Raw genomic sequence first — 19,324 nt, forward strand, 5'->3', positions numbered from 1 at the left:
CTGGAGACAGGCCACCAAGGATCTCAAGGCCCATGGGAAGGGCTCTCCCACTTGCTGTTGTAAACATCCCCACTGTGCGGTTCACTGGCCCCATCAGTCAGACACAACCACACTTTCACTCACCAGAAGTGAAGGACCGCTCTTTGGGACGAGGTTGGAGACTCCTTGATGGAAAACACCGCACCCCTGTTGAGGGCACAGCATCACAGATGGAGAATAGACACCGTACTTCACATGATGCTGGGGACAGCCTCTCACTGTGATGAGACAGGAGGAGGGACCAGATGGTGGGAAAGGGCATTGGTTCACTCCAGAGCTCTGCATTCTGTGTTGTAAAACCTTCACATAACTACAAGGTGGGAATTTCTAATTTCAGGGCACAGAAAAGGAAAGTGAGGCTCCAGAAGGTGAAGGAACTCAGCAAAGAAGCATAGCGAATGTTTGGGGCCAACAGTGGCAGAATCACGACACAAACCTAGAAAAAACTGATTGCAAAACCAGCTCTTTCTGCTAATATTCCATGATGCCTTATGCTGAAATCACATGGAATGGAATAATATTAGAATTGCTGTCTGAAAAAGAGGAGTGCAGAATTCAGGGGAGAAGGCTGCAGCCACAGACAGCAATAAAATCCTGTAGCAGGACTCTAGAGGCTGCTCTGGAAGGACTATCAAGAAGTGATCTGGTCCAGATCTCAGTCTTCAGGCTGCTGCCTAGGGACATGGGTCATCTGGTCTTGTCTCTAAGTTCTTCTCCTAGGTTATGAATGCTCAAGCCCATGAGCTCTCTGGAAAACCACTTCTTCACGTCTAAGCCTGTGTTCCCTGCATTGCAACCCTCATTCCACTTTGGGATGTGGATGTTGGCCCATGGCATGACTGCTGATGCTAATTTCAGACATAGATGTCTGTGGTCCCCCTCATGAAACCCCTGTGAGGCAGGGACCAACTTCTTCAGTAGAGGGAATGGAAGTATAGGTTGGGAAAAAAGTAGGTTTACAGTTGTGAGTACATGAAACAGAGTTCATTCTTGTATTATTATTTATTAATCATTGTATTCTTTTCCATGTGAACAAATGCAAACTTCCTTTGGCCCTTCCCTGTATTTTAGCAGCCTGGTGGCCAGGGCACATGCCTCCAGGCTCAGGGCACAACCCTCAGCTGGAAGTGGTGGTGCTCAGGGGAGCAGAAGCAAGAGTCAATTAAGTCGCCATCTCTAGACCATGGTTTCCACAGCCACGTTCCAACTTCAGTGCCTCCTGGGTGTGTGCGTGCATGTATGTGTATGTATGTGTGTGGCGTGTGTGTTCAAGGTGGGTGTGTATGTATAATTTTTGCTGTGTGCAATGACTTTATTATCCCTCATCCTCTTGCATTAAGTCACCAAACCTTACAATCCTACAGAGAGAGCTGAATCCCCTTCCATGAGTCCCCATGTGTCTCGGACAATGTCCAAGTTCCACTGTAGAGTACACTGATTCTCCCTGACCTGGTTCCCATGGCCTCTTGGCCTCTTCTCTAGCCATTCCTAATCATGACCCCAATTCCCTCTTTCCCCAGGTGCTTGCCATTCTCAGATTGTTCCAGGCTCACTTACCTATAGGCTTTTGCACGTACAATCTTTCTCCTTGAAATGTCCTTTTCCTTTTATGTGTCTAGCCAACATAGTCAAAGGCCACTTTTTCCAAGAAATCTTCCCTGACCTGACCAGGGTGGGTTCACTGTGTGTACTTTGCCATGGAACTTTCCCACACTCACCATTGCCCATGCCCCACTGTAATTATCCATTTCTGTGTCTGTTATTCTTCCACTAGACTTTGATCTTCTTGTGAGAAGAGGGGCTAATCCATTAGTGCATTTCCAGAGCCCCACCCAGGGCCAGACACAGTTTGGGTGTCCAGTGAGTGTCTGATGAATGAATGAATGAATGAATGAATAAACAACAGTGTCAGGGTTATGAAGTCTGGCCCTAGGTACCTGCTGCCTAGATTGGAATTCTAATTAGTGCACTGATTGTGTGTGACCGTGGTCAAGTTACTAATCTTCCTGTGCCTCAGTTTCTCATCTATAAAGTGGGGCCAGATAGGAGTGCCTGCTTCATGGGGTTATGAAGACTCAATGAATCAATATATAAAAAGCACTTAAAATGGTATTTGGCACATGGTAAATGGCATAGTAAATATTAATTGTAATTATTACTGCAACTAAGTCATTTGTTCATTTATTCAATCATTGCTAATTATCTTTCCATAAAACATTTTATCTAGCACATTTTCCATGTTGGGCATTGGGGTAGGCACTGGAGTCACAGCTGTGAATCAGGTAGCTCTTGTCTTCAATACAGGTGGGGATCAGGGGAGACAAATACTGGTATCGGTAATTATAGCCCCAGGGAGGAGCGTGGCTCTGGGCAGCAGACAGGCCCTTCTCCTCTTGGAGCTCACTGAGGATGAGGCAGCTCCAGGGAGAAGCACCTGCATAAATGAGAGCTGGCCCTGGGAGGTCCTCGGGGTCTGAGAGCCCCGAAATCCAGGGCCTTTGATTTTTCATTGACTAATGCTGCATTTCATTGAATGGAAGCTTCCTGTTAAATCAAAACAGATGAGGTTTTAAAAATAATTCTAATTGATTCCATCCCTGGAGTTCAAATCGGTAGCTCTCAGCCCCAGCCAAGAGAGGAGTCATGTGTGTGCATGTGTGTGCACACCCAGGTTTGCTCAGACAGGTGATAACAGGGGCCACTTTTCCAACACCTATAGTGTACCTGTCACAGTGCTAGGCCTCTGTCTTTCTTGATTTCCTTTAGTCTTCATACCACCTATAGGAGGCAAGCATTGTCATCAGCACCATTTAAAAGTAAAGAGACTGGGACTCAGAGAGGTTGAGATCCCTGCCCAAGATCATAAGGGTGTAAGTAGCAGAGTCAGGGCTTGATCTTGGTTCTTTCTAACTTCAAAGCAACACATAACAAGGGATTATGAGAGGAGTGAGACCAGAAGGCAAGAGAGAGTTACCAGGCTTGTGCTGATGACACAGGGACCTGAGAGATGTTTGATAACAACATAATAATGACAGATGCCATCTGGCAAACCCACCTACTGCATAATGTCATTGGTGATTTATAGACACTAAATCCTCACACTATTTCCATGAGGTAAGTATTGTTATTCTCAGATTACAGATAAGGAAATTGAGGTTCAGAAGGATTAAAATAAACCTCCAAAGTCCTATCACTAATAAGTGTTTCTGACTCTCAAGGCCTTGTTTCTCTGTGGACATATTGTATATTATATGTATGTGTATGTATGGCAGGGAGGCATTAATTGTGACTGCTTCTTCAGAATATTCTACTTAGTTCTACACTATGAAACACCTGTGAGCTGTTTCATTCATTTATTCACTTGGTTACTCAAGACCTGTCCTGGGACTGACCCTTTTGCAGGTGCTGGGGACACCTGACCACAGGAAGTCAGAACAGAGACCAAGACAATTAAGGTCTCTACTCTCCAGGAGCTGTGGGCAGAGACAGACAAAAGCCCCTGGATTAAGATACTGGGAGGGCTTCATTTGGTTGTGGAGCAGCTATTTTGGTAGGTTGATTTGGGGGAGGGGAGACATTTATGAAGATAAGTGCTGATGACATGATGTTTTAGGGGAAGAGCATTCTAAACATAGGGGGCAGCTATTGCCAAGGTTCTGAGGCTGGAATAGGCTTAGCTTAGGTTTGAGGACCAGAAAGAAGGAGGAGGTAGTAAGGTAATAAGGTCAAGGCAGGTACCTGGATTAAATAGTGTCTGATAGACCAACACAAGGAAGTTGGATTATGTTTTAATTGCAGTGGGAACCAATGAAGAGTTTTAAGTAAGGGTGTCACTCAAGCTGAGCCAGACTACAGAGTGGAAGATGTTGGGGAAGGAAGGGGGCAATGTGGCAGCAGAGAACCCTATCAATAAGCTACTGCGGAGTCCAGGGGAGCGATGGCAGTGACTTGAATGAGATGTCTGCAGCAAGGTGGAGTGAGGTGGAGAGAATGGGGACATGTTTCTGAGGAAAGAGCTTCCTGATAAAGGATGGAGGGGTCAAAGATGAGTGCCTGGGTGAATGGTGGAGCCGTTGCTGGAAATGCTGGAAGACCAAGGAGGAGCTGGATTTCGGGGCCAATTGAAAGTTGAATGGTGAAGTGGGAGGTGACAATTAGGTGCCCAAGACCATGCATCTGGAGTTCATGGCTTATGGATTTAGATTAGCGTGTCATCAGCACATGGAGAGACAACATTTAAAGCCAATTGACTGGCTGAGATTATTTAAGGGAATGTGGAGGAATAAATCCAGATGAGCCAAGGGAAAGTAGATGAACCTCCCTGAGTCAGCCATGGTCCTCTTTCATACCAGCAGGCCGGAAGTCTGGCCTCATGTGGATCTTTTAAGGCAACCATGAAGAAAGCAGTGGGGCTTTTAGGAAGGTCAGGGCTTTGGTCAGAGCTCTGTTATATCTACTATTCCTAACTTCAGTGTTCAGTGCGCCCCAGTTTATTTACCTGTATGACGAAACAATAATGTTCACCAGAGAAGGGGGTGAATGAATGGTTGAGAAAACAATACAAACATAAGGGGCTCTGTTGTTGCTTTGGGGTGTCCCAAAAAGGAAACAAGATGGTTCAGATACGTTGGTGTTCAACCCTGGTTTCTCTCAAGATTTCAATAGACCATGTTAACTGCAGATCCCAAACAACTTCAAATTCATCCTTACGTGCCTTCCTTTTGATACTTTCTCTGGTCTCTCATGGATGTGTCCTCTCTTGGATGTTTCCTGGGGAGTTGGGCGAAGGGGAGAAGGGACTTACCTGATTGCCAAGTTTGGGAGAAAGAACTAGGCTTGAGCGATTTAACTTCCTCCTTCTTCAGGGATCAACCTGCTTGTGGAACAATTGTCCAGGTGACCCAGCCTCTCATCTGCCAGGTCCACACTCATCTTTTATACGAGAGCCAAACCCAAGCCCTGTGGGCCTCTATTTTCTCTCCACTCCTTTACCTTCCTCCCTGAAGATGACAGGAAGTTGGCTAGAGATATAGTTAGGGTATCTACTCAGCTCAAGTTCATGTGAAGTTCTGGGGAGATGAGACAACCACATAAGAAACCACTAGGAACAGATCTAAGAGGAGGGGAGCCCAGACTTGGAGTGTGCCACCAGGACCCCACCAGGACCACACTCACATCTATTTCCTGAGTGTGGAGTATAAAGCTGAAATTAGAGCTGGCCTGCAGAAGAGGGACTCAATGAGGGGACCAAGGCAGCAGGCCCTGGGGCTGTAAGAGCAGTGGGGAGGATGGGAACCAACAGGTGGGCTGGGGGTCCCAGTGGGACACAGGGGAGTAGTGACTGTTGGGCCCAGTCCTGATGGCACAGCCCACACAAATGGCTCTAGGACTTTTTGAGAAGTGTGGGAGCATTGTGTGCCTGGTCACCCCTAATTCTAGGACTGGAGTCAGAAACAGGACTGGAGGAGTTGGCCATTTGCATGGGGAAATTGTAAATGGGAAAGATAAACATTGGAAAATTAGGCACTGACCCATGGGCTCACCGCTGGGAGAGGGAAATTTGAGCCGAGCTCATGGAAAAACTATAACCAGAGTAGGCCGAGCTGCACCATCCCAGAAAAGCAGATGGGGGCAACCATAAAACCTGACCCCTCTGAGTCAGCCAGGCCAAGCCAGGTGCTATTTTTAGATGCTAGTATTATTTTAAAGCATTCCTCCTCCTTGAAACACTGCCCTTTGCCCTGGCATGCAGTGTGGTCAGGGCACGTCTCCTGACTTCCCTGGGTCTCCACCTCTCGGTCTGTGGAATGGGTAATCTCTCACTCTCCCTGTCAACCAACATGGCTCTACTTGGGATAAAGAGAGAGTGCTTTTGCTAGAACATTCTACAACTCTGTGATTTTGATTCACTTTTAGCCCTGCATTGGGAGGAGAAGGAATGTAGGCTTTGGAGCTAGCATCTCAGTTCTCAAATGTTCCTAGCTTGTGACATTGGGCCAGGTTCTTCAGCTCGGACACCTCTAAAAGGGGGAAGTGGTGGGAGTGGAGAGCCTTCTGCAGCCTCACCTTAATCTACCTTTCTAACCCCCTTGCTCAGTTCCCCGTCTGTTCCTGTCTGTGATGACTCTGTCTGGGGTGCTCTCTCCTCTTCCCACCAGTGTCCATACCCTCTTGGCCACGCCCCACACACGTTACTGGGCACCTACCTCCTCTCTCCCAGGTCATGCACTGGGAGATAAGTGCTGGGCTGTGGAGCTTCCCACAGGTGCAGTGGCTGCATTGAGCCTGAGAAGAGAACAGGGATTTACAGGAGGGGAATCTGGGAGCAGGTATTCTAGGCCAATGGGGCGGTGTAGCCCAGTGGGCAGAGGGAAACATGCATGCCAGTGAAACTAAGCACTTCAGGGTTTCAGGCCCATGAAGTGTAGGGTGAGGTGTGGGATGGAGGGGCCTGGGCAGGTACTTTGGGGGTAATGAGTTTGTACTTATTCTGCCTTAGAGCAGTGGGGAGCCCTTGACTGTTTTAAAGCAGGGGAGTGCGAGTCGCATTGCCATCTTCCCTCCCTGTGGGCCCCAACCTGACCAGGGGCCATGTGCAACTTTTCTCTAGGTATCTCAAAGCCACTCTGCCCAGCACAGACTTGTTCATGGCTGTTCTCACACGGCCTCCAGGTCCTTGTCTTACCCTCTGTTACTGTGTCCTCGAGGGTAGGCTTCCCAGTCAGGACACTGCTCACCCCATGCCTTGCCTCTCAGAGTCTGGAACGTTCTGGGCATGGTGGGAGAGGGTTGTGCCTGGAGAGCTGTGTGGGCTGTATCACTTCTTGGGATTCAGTCAGTCTCTTGAGGGACCCCTTCATACCCCATCTCCTCCCATCCATTTTAAGGGCAAGTTGCTTGTAAAACAGTCAAAATTAAGTCATTTATAGCAGAGGAGTTTGGAGTGGGTTATAAAAGCCTATAGCTCGGGGGCAGGGCAATTGTTTTTCTTCTTCCATCTCTCTTTTGACTTTCTTTTCCACTGGTAAACCAGAATTGTCTGGAGCCTGGTAAACTCCTGAGAGATGAATGCCAGAAAGAGCCCGACATGGAAAACTGTGGGGAGCGGGTATCACCCAGGCACTTCCAGAAAAGGCTGGGCCAGTGCGTTGCACCTCCCATCCCCCAGAAAAGGAGGCCAGGCTTTCTGACCCTGGAATCCCAGGTCTGTGGTCTGGGCAATGTCTCTGACGAGTTTCTTAAGAAGAGAAAGCTGCGGAAGAAATCCAGGGAAAGCTAGGTTCTTGTCTTAACCCTCACATGCCATGTCTTGTAGAGTAGGACAAGTCTTTAAAGATTATCTAGTCCAAACCCCCTTCTATAGATGGACAAAATGAGATCCGGTGAAGGGAAGATTCAGGGTTGGAGTCTGGGGTAGATTCAAACTGAAACCAGAGTTTGGGAAAGAGAGATCCCCATGGGGACAGGGCAGAGGGTAAAGGCACTCTGGTGGGAGAGGCGCTTCGGGCTGCTGCCCCAGACTCTGCAGAACTGTCAGCATCTCCCAGCTCAGGGCCCCCCTCCCCAAATTCAGACGCTGCTCCCTGACCTGCCCCTTGACTGTGAGAGTCAGAGGAGATTATGGCATGTGTGACAGCATCCTGAAAGGCCTCTTGAAGAAAGGGAAGCATTCTGATGGTCGTTGTTACTATTTCTGACAGGCGGTGAGGCTGGGTCCTGAGCCCTGGAAGAACCTCAGCAGACAGAGAGCCCAGCCTGAGCCTGCCCAGAGTAGGCACCTTAGCCCATGGTCCTGTCCTGTGGCTTTGCCATCCAGGATGGTTACTGATCCACCCTCCCATGTGGAAGACCTACAGGCACAGCCCTTCTCCATGTTAGGTCTCCATTCATCACCCTCTCTTTGGGTCCTTACCCTGTGCCCAGGAAGCAGGTGGGGCAGAGCAACTTGCCCAAAGCCAAGCAGCTACTAAGCAGAGGAGCCCCAACTTGCAAAGGCCAGCATTCTGGCCATTGGGAACCCAGGTTTCCTAGCAAATGAAGGCAGCCTGCAGCCACAGAGTGGCCATCACTCAGTGGTACTTGCCAACATTTCTCCATACCTATGCTGGACCAGATGCTCCTCTACATACTGGAGGAGCAAAGCATTGCACTTGTTGAGTCCTCAAACCAACCCTGTGAAGCAGGTGCTTTCATCGTCCCCTGTTTTATGTGGAAATGGAGGCACAGAGAAGGTAAGTAACTTGCCTGAGATCACACAGCCAGGAAGCAGCAGAGCTAGGATTTGAACCAAGGCAACCTGGGCCCAGACTCCGTGTTCTTAAACACTATCTGTATACAAGCAAATTCTCAGGGAGAAATGTCCTGGGGGAATTTCCTGAAAGAAAGTGGCATGAAATGAGTATCTTAATGTTTCTTGAGATCAACTCTTGCCAGGGAGGCTGGAGAACCCCAGGCCTGTGGGGGAGAAGGGCAGCAAGTTGGAGTTTGAGTACTGGCTTGTTTAAGTCTCTTGGTGCTGGGGCACCTCATGTGTCATGTGCAGTTGACAAGAGCAGCGTGTCTCCAGCCACCCTAGGCCTCTGTAGCTTTCTAAGTAGTACCACCATCCACCAGCTTTGAGAGTCAGAAACCTGGGTGTGGCCCTGGTTCCTCCCCCTCCCCTACAGCCAATCCATCTGTGAGGCCAGTCAGTGCTTCCCCAGAGTACCTGTTGAATTTGCCCACCTCTCTGCCTGCCCTGCTGACACCCTCCTGGATGAATAGCCTCTCAGGAGGCCTCCCTGCTTCCCCTTTCACTCCACCCACAATCCATTCTCTGCACAGCTGTTGGAGGGATTTTCTTAAAATATAAATCAAATCACATCACTCTTCGGCTTAAAACCTCTTCATTGAATCTAAATGAAATCCAGATTTCTGGTCATGGCCTAGAAGGTCCTGCATGACTGGCCCATGCTAATCTCTCCAGCTTTACCTGTGCTGTTTTACCCCTCGCTCACGAGGCCCCAGCCCAACTGCTTCAGTTCCTGTTGTATACCAAGTGATATTCCTCCTCAGGGCATTTGCACATGCTGTTTTCCTTCTGCCTAAAATAGTTGTTCCTCATTCTTCCTGAGGTAAGCTTCTCATAAATACCACCTCCTCAGCGTTGTCTTCACTGGTTACCCTCTTGTTGGTTTCCTTCGTACCACTTGCCATGACTCAGAATTATCTCAGGATGTGCGTGGGCCTTGTTACCATGCTCACATGAAGGCAGTGTCTGCCCTGTGCCTTGTCAGGATCCAGTGTGGGGACATGGAAGGAGCAAGGAGAGCTTCCTGAAGAGGGGCTGTGGGCTTGCCTTGAAGTGAGTTGTTTAGATGGGAGGAAGGAAGGTGAGGAGGAAGTCCAAGGAGAGAGAAAACACATTTAGAAAAGCTTGGAGGCAGGGGATCTGTTTGGCAGGCCTAAGAAGTGGCTGGGGTGGGAGGGGGCTTGTGGAGGAGGATCCTTGCAGGAGAGCAGAGCCAGGTGTGAAGCCCTTCTGCTTTCCCTGACCAGCATCAAGGCCATGGAAATATTAATAGCACTGTCACAAGGGCTGAGGTGTGCCTGAACTTGGAAATTGGGACCAGGGAGCCTGGTGAGGCCTGGCAGCTGTGACTTTCTGAGGCACACTCAGGGGCACATCCTACCACCGACCTTTCCCAGGATCAGCTACAGGAGCCTCCTCAGAAGTGACTGTGTGAGGTGAGGAAAAGCTGGCATCCTGGTGAGGCAGCATGTGAAGGCTTCGTGAAGACATGTGGCATGTGTGTGCATGTGTATGTGGTATGGGTCTGTTTGTAGGGTGCACATCACTTGTGAGGTATGGGGTATGTGTGTATGTGGATGTGCACATGTGTGTTTCTGTGGGACCCACTATGTGTTTTTCTCTGCAAATGCTTGTGTCTGTGAGTCCCAGCAGGCAGGCGTGTGAGTGTGTGTGCTATGCGTGAGGGCTGTGGGTGTGGGGCTGTCCTGTGCACATGCGCTCCCTTCAGCTGGTGTTAAACACTCTTTGGACAGCTCACTGGGTAAACATTCAATAATGTAATTTGGAAACCCAGTCCCCAGGGCCCCGCTGTGTGGCCAGGCAGCTGGTGGGTGGTGGCCGGATTAAGATATTAGCGCATTAATGCCATATCAAAGCCCAGCACCCTGGGCCACGGGAGTGTCTGCTGACAGCCACACAGCGCCCAGGGCTTCATGGGCCAGCGGCCCCCGCCGCATCCCTTTCAGAATCACAAGGAGGCCTTGTGCTCAGAGCCTGCTCTCAGAGCCGCAGGGCTCTGCAGACATGAGCTCATGCCTGCCAGTCCCTCCAGGAGGTGGTGGGTGGCCTGCCGCACCACCAGGCCCATCCCCACCACAGGGGCCAGGACATGGGAGGAGTAGGGGCCAGGCTTTGGGTTTAAGCTGATCTTTTGACCTGGCCAAAGTAGGAGGTTAAGTGTTTGGTGAATGAATGAATGAATGAATGAATGAATCTCTTTCATTCATTCACTGATGCCAGGAACTTTCTTGAAATTCCCTAATAGCACGGGCCAAGTTCCTCTCACCTTGATATTCCCACTGCCTAGTTGTGCTTAGTGCACAGTTGGTGGTCAGTTACTGTGTACTGGATGGATGGACTGCTGACAGAGAGAGGAGGACAGGGCTGGAAGTCAAGAGACCTGGATTTGAAGGCTGAGTTTTGCTTTTGATCTGCTTGGTGGCCCTGGGGGAACCCTTTACCTATCTGGGGACACATGGCTCTCATGGAACAAAAGTTGTTGCTGAGTCCAGCCATGAGTGTGAGCCTCCATGGGTGTGCAGGTTATACTGGGTCTGGCACCTTTTCCCTGGGAACTGAACATGTTGGGGGTTCAGAATATTGATGCCAATTTTTGTCCAGGGAAGCCCTAAGGTCTGACCAGAAGGGGCAGGAGCCAATGCAGAGACTTCTACCAAGCCCAGAAGGGAGGAACATGGGACTTAGATATGTGGCTGGGATGTCTGAGCTGGGTCCCTCTCCGAGACAATTTAGCCTGATTCTCCACTCTATAGTGTGCAGCCCAGAGAGGAGAAGGGATGTGTCCAAGGTCACTTCATAAATCCCTGTCCACACCAGGACTAGGATCGATCCTGAGCAGAAGGAGCTGGCTCTTTGAGGGCTGGCTTCTGAGTGCAGCAGGGGGAGACTGTAAGGAAGGAAAGAGGTGAGAGAAGGAGGCTGGGCCTCAGTGTGGACTAGGCCCTTGGGCTCAGAAGTGAAGGAGCATTTTCTGACCATTAGGCTGCTGAACAATCACTGATATTGCCAGTGATAATAGTAATAGTCAGGGGGGAAAGGATTGGTGAGGGTGATAGAAACTACCTTTGATGAAGGCCTCACTGAATGCTGGTGTCTCCCTCAGTGAAGGGAAGTGATTTGTCCCAGGTTAGAGGCTAGTAAGCCAAGGAGCCAGTGTGAACTTGGACTCCAACTTCTTTACCGTTCGATGACACTGTGGTCTCTTGAGGTGGTGGATATCCTGCCTCTGATACCTGAGCAGAGGCTGGTAGTCCCATCAAGGGAACCATAGAGGGGCCCTGGCTTTGGGGATAATGAGGTGAGGGAGATTATCAGACCAGATGACTTGTGAGTCTATTGTTCTATTGCTGGAGGTGTCTCAGACTCTTGTGATCTATACTCCTGAGAGTCGAGGAATTTAAGGATTTGCATTGATTTCTACCAGATATCACCACCATTTACTCTTCCAGCCTTGAAGGGAGCTGCTGGTAAAAATAAGGAAAGTGTCCCAGAGGCCCATGTCTACTTTGCAGCCTAAGGAGGAATCATGTCCAACAGCCAATGAAAGACAGAATAAAGAAGGCATCTTCTCTGCTTCTGGGGACTCTTGATTCTTAGGATCCTAGTTTTTCAGAATTGGAGGGTTCCTTGGAGGTACTGACTTGAGGCTTGTCCACATCACTCCTTCAATTCATTTTTACTCCAGTCAGCTCAACTTACTTCAGCTCAACCCACCTTAACTCAGCATCATGAAATTCAAGGCATCTCATCTCAACATTCCACAAATCAAACTCAGATGAGGCAAGCCAACCCAACCCAAACCAATGAATCAAACTCCAGTCAACTCACCTCAACTCACTGCATTTCACCTCACATTCTAAGCAGGAGGAAGAGTCTGAGCAAAAATTGGGAAGCCAGAGTGCTTGCATGGGTGACACTGGGGACAAGAAAACACAGTAAGCTAGGTCAGCACATCAGGACAGAAAACATGAAGATGGCATAGATTTGGAGGGACCTGGGGCCCTCTTTGCCACAGCTGCCATGCCAGGTTTGCCCACATTCACTGGCTGCTGCTGAGAGTTCCTTGGAGGAGCTTGACTCCAGAGAGAGGAGAACCTCAGAGCTCTGCCTCAGAATTATGAGCAGACTCATGCTAGGACCCCAGTAGGGCCGTTAAGGAGGACATTGTAAGGGAGGCCCCACCACAGTCCCCTCCCACGCAGGATCTCATGGGGGAACCACTGAAGCTCCTCATAGCTCAGCAGAAGCCCAGGTTGCCTTCTTTTCCTAGGAGCTCCAGAAGAAAAGGAAATAAGTGCCCTAGAGCAAGCTGGGCACCCCTGCCCACATGTATGGCTGCCATTTTGACCCTGCTGTTTTGTAGCTCTGTGTGTTGTCCAGCAGGGAACTGTGTTTCTCTGGACCTCAGTCTCCGCATCTGTCAAATGGAGCTCTCGCATGGTATTATTCTGTCAAATGAGGGCATTTGAACTTAGCATCAAGCACGAGGCAGTCATTGGCTGCCTCGTACCCAGCAGCCAATGACCAGATGACTTCCTAACGAATGGCTAGGCATGGGGCTATGAAGAGTGACAACTCTGGTGAGTATCCCAGCTCTGCTACTTATGCCATCCATGTGAACTTGGAAAAAATGACCCACCTTCTTCTCAGCTTCAGTTTTCTCAAATGAAGACAATATAGCATTTATCTCATAGCATTAATAGGTCAGTTGAATGCACTTAACATAGATCCTGGAACTCAGTAAACATTCAATAAATACTTTTATTATTACTTGCCTTCTCCTATCCTAGAGGTAAATTGATAAAATGACAAAGCTTGTTTTCCTCTGCTCTGGACCTCAACTTCTCCACCTGCCAAGTAGGCATGTTTATCACTTTCTCTGATATTCTGGGCCTTCCAGATTGTGCTGGCTCATGCATCTCAAGGTCAGGTAAAGGCAGGGGCACATGGGTTGCTGGTGGTTTCCAGTCTGCTGGGGTGAGGCCCTGACAGCTCCTGAACCACAACCCCAGAAGGCCCTGGGGAAGCCCCTGGCCCCTGTTGCCTCTGTCCTCCCCCAGTGCTGCCATGGGAACCATGCAAGCCAGTGTGCAGCAGCTTGTGATAAATATGCATGAATGGGTTGTGGTCAGGGCCCCTCTTGGAGTCCATTTGGGGCACCTCAGTGAGCTAATTGAGGGCGGCCATTGTCCCTGCACTCCCTGTGCCTGGGCCCCGTTTTCACATTCAAGTGCCTGGCCTTGGTTTAAAGTGGCCGAGTGGCGGGTGCTATTTTTATTCAACAAAAGCCCCTTGAGAGGATGGATGGAGAACTCTATGGGCCGGCCCATTGCCTGAGCCTGCTCCTGTCCAGGGCCAGGGGAGGGGGTCACAGACCACCTGATTGCAATTGAGGTGGAGGCCTCAGGATAGGCACAATGGATATTCAAGAGGTCCGTTCAGCTATTGGGATGAATAGAGTAGACGCTTTCCCTTCAACCCCCCATTAGAACCTGGTATAATTTCCCCCAACTAGGGGGAGGGTGGGCTCTTCAGGATGAGAAGGGGAAGAGGAGAGGATGGGCCATAGTAAAGCCAGAAGCTCTTTGAAACCCACCCAAAGGCCCTAGTCCTTTATTCACTCCCCTGCCAGGAAAATGTCCATTTAACTTGATGATGGCACAAGTGCCTTCACTAAGGGCAGGAGAGCCTCGGGACCACAGGGGAAGGAGGAAAGTATAGTTGAGACTTGGGGTGTCTCACCCACACCCACAGCTTTCATCAGGAAGGGCTCTTAGCTAAAAGGTAAGGAGGAAGAGAACAGTAAGAGCCCCCATACACATATGTACCCACCTACTCAGTGTGGCCACTTTCAAACACAGGGCTAAAAGCCAGGGTGGTCCACAGAGCTCTGCATCCTAGCTGTAAAAGAAATGACACTAGTAGGGAGGAAGTGGGGGAGAAGCTGGGGGAGTTTTCACTCTCATTCCACCCCTCATTGGGGAGCACAAAGCTTGTGGCAAGGTTGGTGTCCTGAGCACCTCTGCCAGCACTCCCTAAATCTCCCTAGCCCATAGGGGATGGATCACTCCTCCAGGTTATCAGTGAAGAGACTGAGCTCAGAAAGCTGAAACGGCTTGCCCAAGATCAGGCACCAAAAAACAGCAGGGCCCAGCAGAGAGGACAATGGCCTTGTAGGCATCTACTGGCTCTGACTATGAACCCTGTCTCAGCCAATAGGTTTAGCCACCAGAACTCTAGGAAACTGAATATGCTTAAAAATCAGAAAAGGAAGTGGCCTATGAAGAGGACAGCAGGAGAATTAGAATAAGCAGTGTCCCAGAAACCAAGAGAGGAAAGAATTTTAACAATGAGGATATGGCCAACAGCAGTTGCTACAGCTAAGCTGAGGTATACTAATTCATACTAAGAAGTGGGTGGTTGATAGGGCCAGGAGGACATTTAGAGATTACTAAGCATGACTTCCTTATTGTGAGGGGATATGAACACTAAGTTCCAAAGAAGTGAAGGCATTAACCTAGGATAGCACAAAATTAATATCAGGGCTGTAGCTTGAATGCCATCCAAGGTTCCCGTGAGTGGCAGTCCTCCTGGAGACAATTTTTGAGACCTTCTATACCTTTCCTAAGATAACAATTATTAATACCTTGCTTCAAGAGTTCTCTGTGGTTACCCTGACTGGTGTGGCTCAATGGGTAGGGTGTTGTCCTGTGGACTGAAAACTTGCTGGTTCGATTCCCAGTCAGGGCACATGCTTGGGTTGTGGTCCAGGTTCCTGGCTGGGGTCTTGCAAGAGGAAATCGATCAATGTTTTCTCTCTCACATCGAGGTTTCTCTCCCTCTCTTTCTCCTTCCATTCTCTTCCATCTAAAAATAAATAAATAAAAATCCTTTTTTAAAAAGTTCTCTGTGGTAGGATTTGAGTTGGTAATGAATATTTCTGGTGCAGTAACAGACCATGGGAGGCACATTGAAGTTTTGTCTCCCAGCCCCCCGGCCTTCTGGGCAGTGGCCATGCAGAGGGCCAGCCCATATTTTGAGGCCAAAATACACATGGACAAAAATCCCACAAATGGTAAATTCAGGGAGTTTAGTCATTAAATCTCAAAGAGAAAGAAAAAAATCTGGATAAAGGAGAAAGTTGAGAATGTTTTGGAGAAGAAAGTGAGGGGGTAAGGGTGACTGAAGAGTGTCATTTCCCTGCCTTATAGAGTTGTCACAGTCCCGAGAAAGGGGGTCACAGTCTGGGTGGTTCATGGCCCCTGAGGGCCAGGGTGAAATCACAGACACTTAGATGCCAGCCATACATTAGGAAAAGCTCAGCAATCAGAACTACCCTATGGTGGAGCTAAAACTCTTCAGGTAGTGAGGCCCCCATCAACAGGGGTATGCAGACAGGAACTGGTACCTGCTGGGATGATATTTACAGGATGGAGATTAGGCAAGATGCCTCCATATTCTTTTTATCAAAATCTAGAATTTTCTCAGACATAGAGTGATTTGGGTTTGCTGAGTGAAATGAAACCACCTGGAACTGCTTGGTAAATAACCGCCAGGAGAAAGGCCGCCCATTGTGCCAGGCCAGGAGGAATGTCCACAAGGGAGCCTTGGTAGATGGGCCAGACCACAGTCTTGGCAAGACTAGTTTATTCCATCACAACTGACAGGCGTTGCTAGGATGGAAGAACTCCAGGGGCTCTTCAAAAGAAACTGGGCCATTGGGATTTATGGCAGTGCATAGGGGTGGTTCTGGGCACAGCTAGATCCCTATCACCCACCAGTGGGGACATGGCCAGGTGTGGAGGTGTGTGTGCACTCAGCAGGGCTCCTGCCGGACCATCAGCTGGTAGGTAGGTCAAAAAGTATCTTATTGAGCAACTGCTATGTGCTGGGCACTGTGCCAGGAGCTGGGCTACGCAGTGAAGGAGAGGAAGCTGGCCCTTGCTCTCCAAGTTTAGCAGACAGACACATGAATGCAGTAAAAGGTAATTCTAACATAGACCTTATTCTCTATCAGACCCTATTCTAAATGCTTCTACTAGTCTGGTTAAGAGAGATGTGTTGCAGTAACAAATAACCCCACAAATCTCTACGGCTTAAAATAGCAAAGGCTTATTTCTGATTCATATCACACGTTCCGTGTGAGTCAGCACAAGCACACAGCACTTCCTCCTCACTCAGGGACCCAGGCCGAGGGGGAGACAGGACAAAGGGATGTTGCAAATTGCAGTGTCTTCTAAAGCTTCCTCCTGGAAGTGGTGCACATACCTTGGCTCACGTTTCATCGGCCAAAGCAAGCTATGTGGTCACGCTGGACTTCATGGCGATGGTAGGTTTAGTCCTGCCATATGCCCAAAGGAAGAGAAAACCAGGGTACCTGTGAATGGCCCCGGTGACTGCCATCAGGCTGTATGTCCAGTATGAATTTTAACTGTGCCTCAGCCTAATGGAGTAGGTAATTATATCATCTTCACTTCACTGATAAGGAAACTGGGGTGCAGAGAAGTCAAAGGACTGTCCTAAGGACACAGAGATGGAAAGTAGTGGAGCTGAGAGGTGAAGTGGGCAGTCTGGCTCCAGGTCCATGTTCTTAACTGCCATGCTTCACTGCCTTGCATACGAACGTGAAGGACAGGAAAATGTAATTGCAATGGCCAAGGGGAAGGTTACAGGGTTACAGGAGTTTGTTGCAGGGAACCCAGCCCTGTATGGCGTGGTGGTCGAAGATGCCTCTAAGGAAGTGATCTTTGGCATAAGCCAGGAGGAGTGAGCTTGTGAGCTTGGGTGAGATGAGAAGAGTGGGTCTCCCAGCCTGAGGGAAGGGCAGCTGTGATGCCCAGGGAGGAAAGAACACCGCACACTGGAGAGTCGTGCAGCTGGATCTTGGCAGGTGAGGCACCAGCGCACACTGAATAGGGTGCCACCATCAGGTAATCAGTGCAGTGATTTAGAGGAGCTGGGGTAGGGACAAGGAGTGTGGAGGGAACATGAGAGCATAAAGGTGGCTCCAGCCTAGGGCATCAGGGAGGGTTTGTCAGAGGAGGTAAGAGATCATGACCGCCATCCAGGAAGAAGGAATAGTGTGAACCAAAGCCAGGAGGGAGGAGGGGGCTTGGAGGACCCAGTGAGGGATAGTGGGCTCTACCTCCATGGTGGGAGGTGAGGCATGGGTGGGCAGAAGAGGCTCACAGTAGAGGGGGCATCTCTGCTTCTCTTCATCCAGGATACTGGGAGTTTGGGCCCTCAGGGCAGAGAAAGGACTGACCTGAGATACTGAGAACCTTCTGTGTGCTGGCTTTGAACTTGGAGCACTCCCAGCCCTTGTCTCCTCGGCGGAATCCCTGACCTTTAGGGCTAACGGTGGTGGGCTGTCTCCTGCTGCCAGTGTGCTCTGTTCTTGTCTGACTTCCTTATACAGCTGCTGCTATGTGGCTCTGGGAGTCAGCCTGGACTCCACAGTCTGACTTTGGGGCGCAAAGAATGCCATCTCTGCCCTTTGTTCTCTGTCCTTGAGGGCCACCAGGACCTTTTTCTTAGCAAGTGAACTAGAAACAAGCCCAGTGCTCCATCAGAGAATGAAGCCTGGGCCCCTAAAAGAGCAGCTTGTCCACTTTGTGTCTTTGGGCAGAGCTACCGATCCTATATCCTGGGGGCACGCCCACCTCTGCTCAGGCTGCTCCTCTTCCCTGAGCTGGGACTGACCGGGTCTTCAGCTGTGGGGATATCTGCCCAATTGTGATATGGAGACAATCACCTCAATTTAAGTCAGTTTATCTTTTTTTTAATAGTAAATTTTTTATATTTAGAATTAGCCAGCTGGATGCAGTTTAGATGATCCCAATTCTGTTGGCAGCATGCAAAGCATCGTAGTCTGGAGCCAGTTGAACATATACATTCCTTTCCCTATCAGGCCTGATCAGGGTGTTGACCTTGGCCATATCAATGTCACAGCTTCTTCACAGCCTGTTTGATCTGGTGCTTGTTGACCTTGACATCCACGATGAACACAGTGTATTGTTGTCCTCTGTCTTCCTCATGGCTGACTCAGTAGTTGGTGGGGAACTTGATGATAGCTAGTGGTCAAGCTTGTTTTTCTGGGGGGGGGGCTTTCCTGAGGATATTTAGGCTGCCTTCGGAGACATAGCGTCTTAGGCCTCCAGAAGGTGGGTGATGTGCAGATCTTTTTTTTCTTATGGCTGTGGACACCTTTTAGCATTGCTTTCTTTGTCTTGGCTTGGGCTTTGGGAAGGGCAGGGGTTTTCTTCTTAGCTTTGGGTGCCATTTTGGTGAAAATGCCAAGTCAATTTATCTTAACTGCATACCTACTATGTACTCTGGCCCTTGCTAAGCATCAGGAGGAGCAATTGCTTAATGGCCATCTTTACCCCTCTATGCCACCTGACGCTTCGATGTACAATGTGTCCAGAGGAAAACAAATCCTTGTTAGCGTGGACTGGCTACCCCGGTGGGAAAATTCAGAAGCATTCTTGATTCCATTCTCCCCTCCCACATCCAATTAGTCACTAAGTCTTGTCAATTCTTCCTCCTAAGGGGATCTCAAACCCATCCCTTGGTTTCATTCCATCTGCTCCACCTCAGTGCTGGCTGTCATCATTCTCCTACAGTATCTGTGGCATCCTCTTCGCTGGCCTCCACACATGCACCACAGCCATGGAGACCCTTCTAACATGGAGATTTCATCATGGTTTCATTATAAGCAACACCCTATAGTCTGCTTGAAATCCTTTAATAGTTCCCTGTTGATCTCAAAATAAAGCCCAAACACATTAGCTTGTTATTTGAGGCCTTGTATCAACAAGCTGACTGCCCCTTCCTTCTACTTTATTCTTCCCTTAATGAAGCCATTCCTGTCCTTCTAGGCTCTACTCCAGCCACTCCTCATCCAGGAAGCCTTCTCAGATCATCCAGTCCTCAGAGATTTCTCCCACATCCTCCAGCCTTTGTGTCTTTCCT

The 19,324-nt window shown here is 49.3% G+C and overlaps 1 pseudogene; it reads right to left on the bottom strand.

Moving 5' to 3' along the window:
- Positions 1-18,177: 18,177 nt before the first annotated feature.
- LOC114495995 lies at positions 18,178-18,645 on the bottom strand (annotated as a pseudogene).
- Between the last annotated feature and the right edge of the window lie 679 nt (positions 18,646-19,324).

Source organism: Phyllostomus discolor, chromosome 5, assembly GCF_004126475.2.
Source record: "Phyllostomus discolor isolate MPI-MPIP mPhyDis1 chromosome 5, mPhyDis1.pri.v3, whole genome shotgun sequence".
Classification (NCBI taxonomy): Eukaryota; Metazoa; Chordata; class Mammalia; order Chiroptera; family Phyllostomidae; genus Phyllostomus; species Phyllostomus discolor.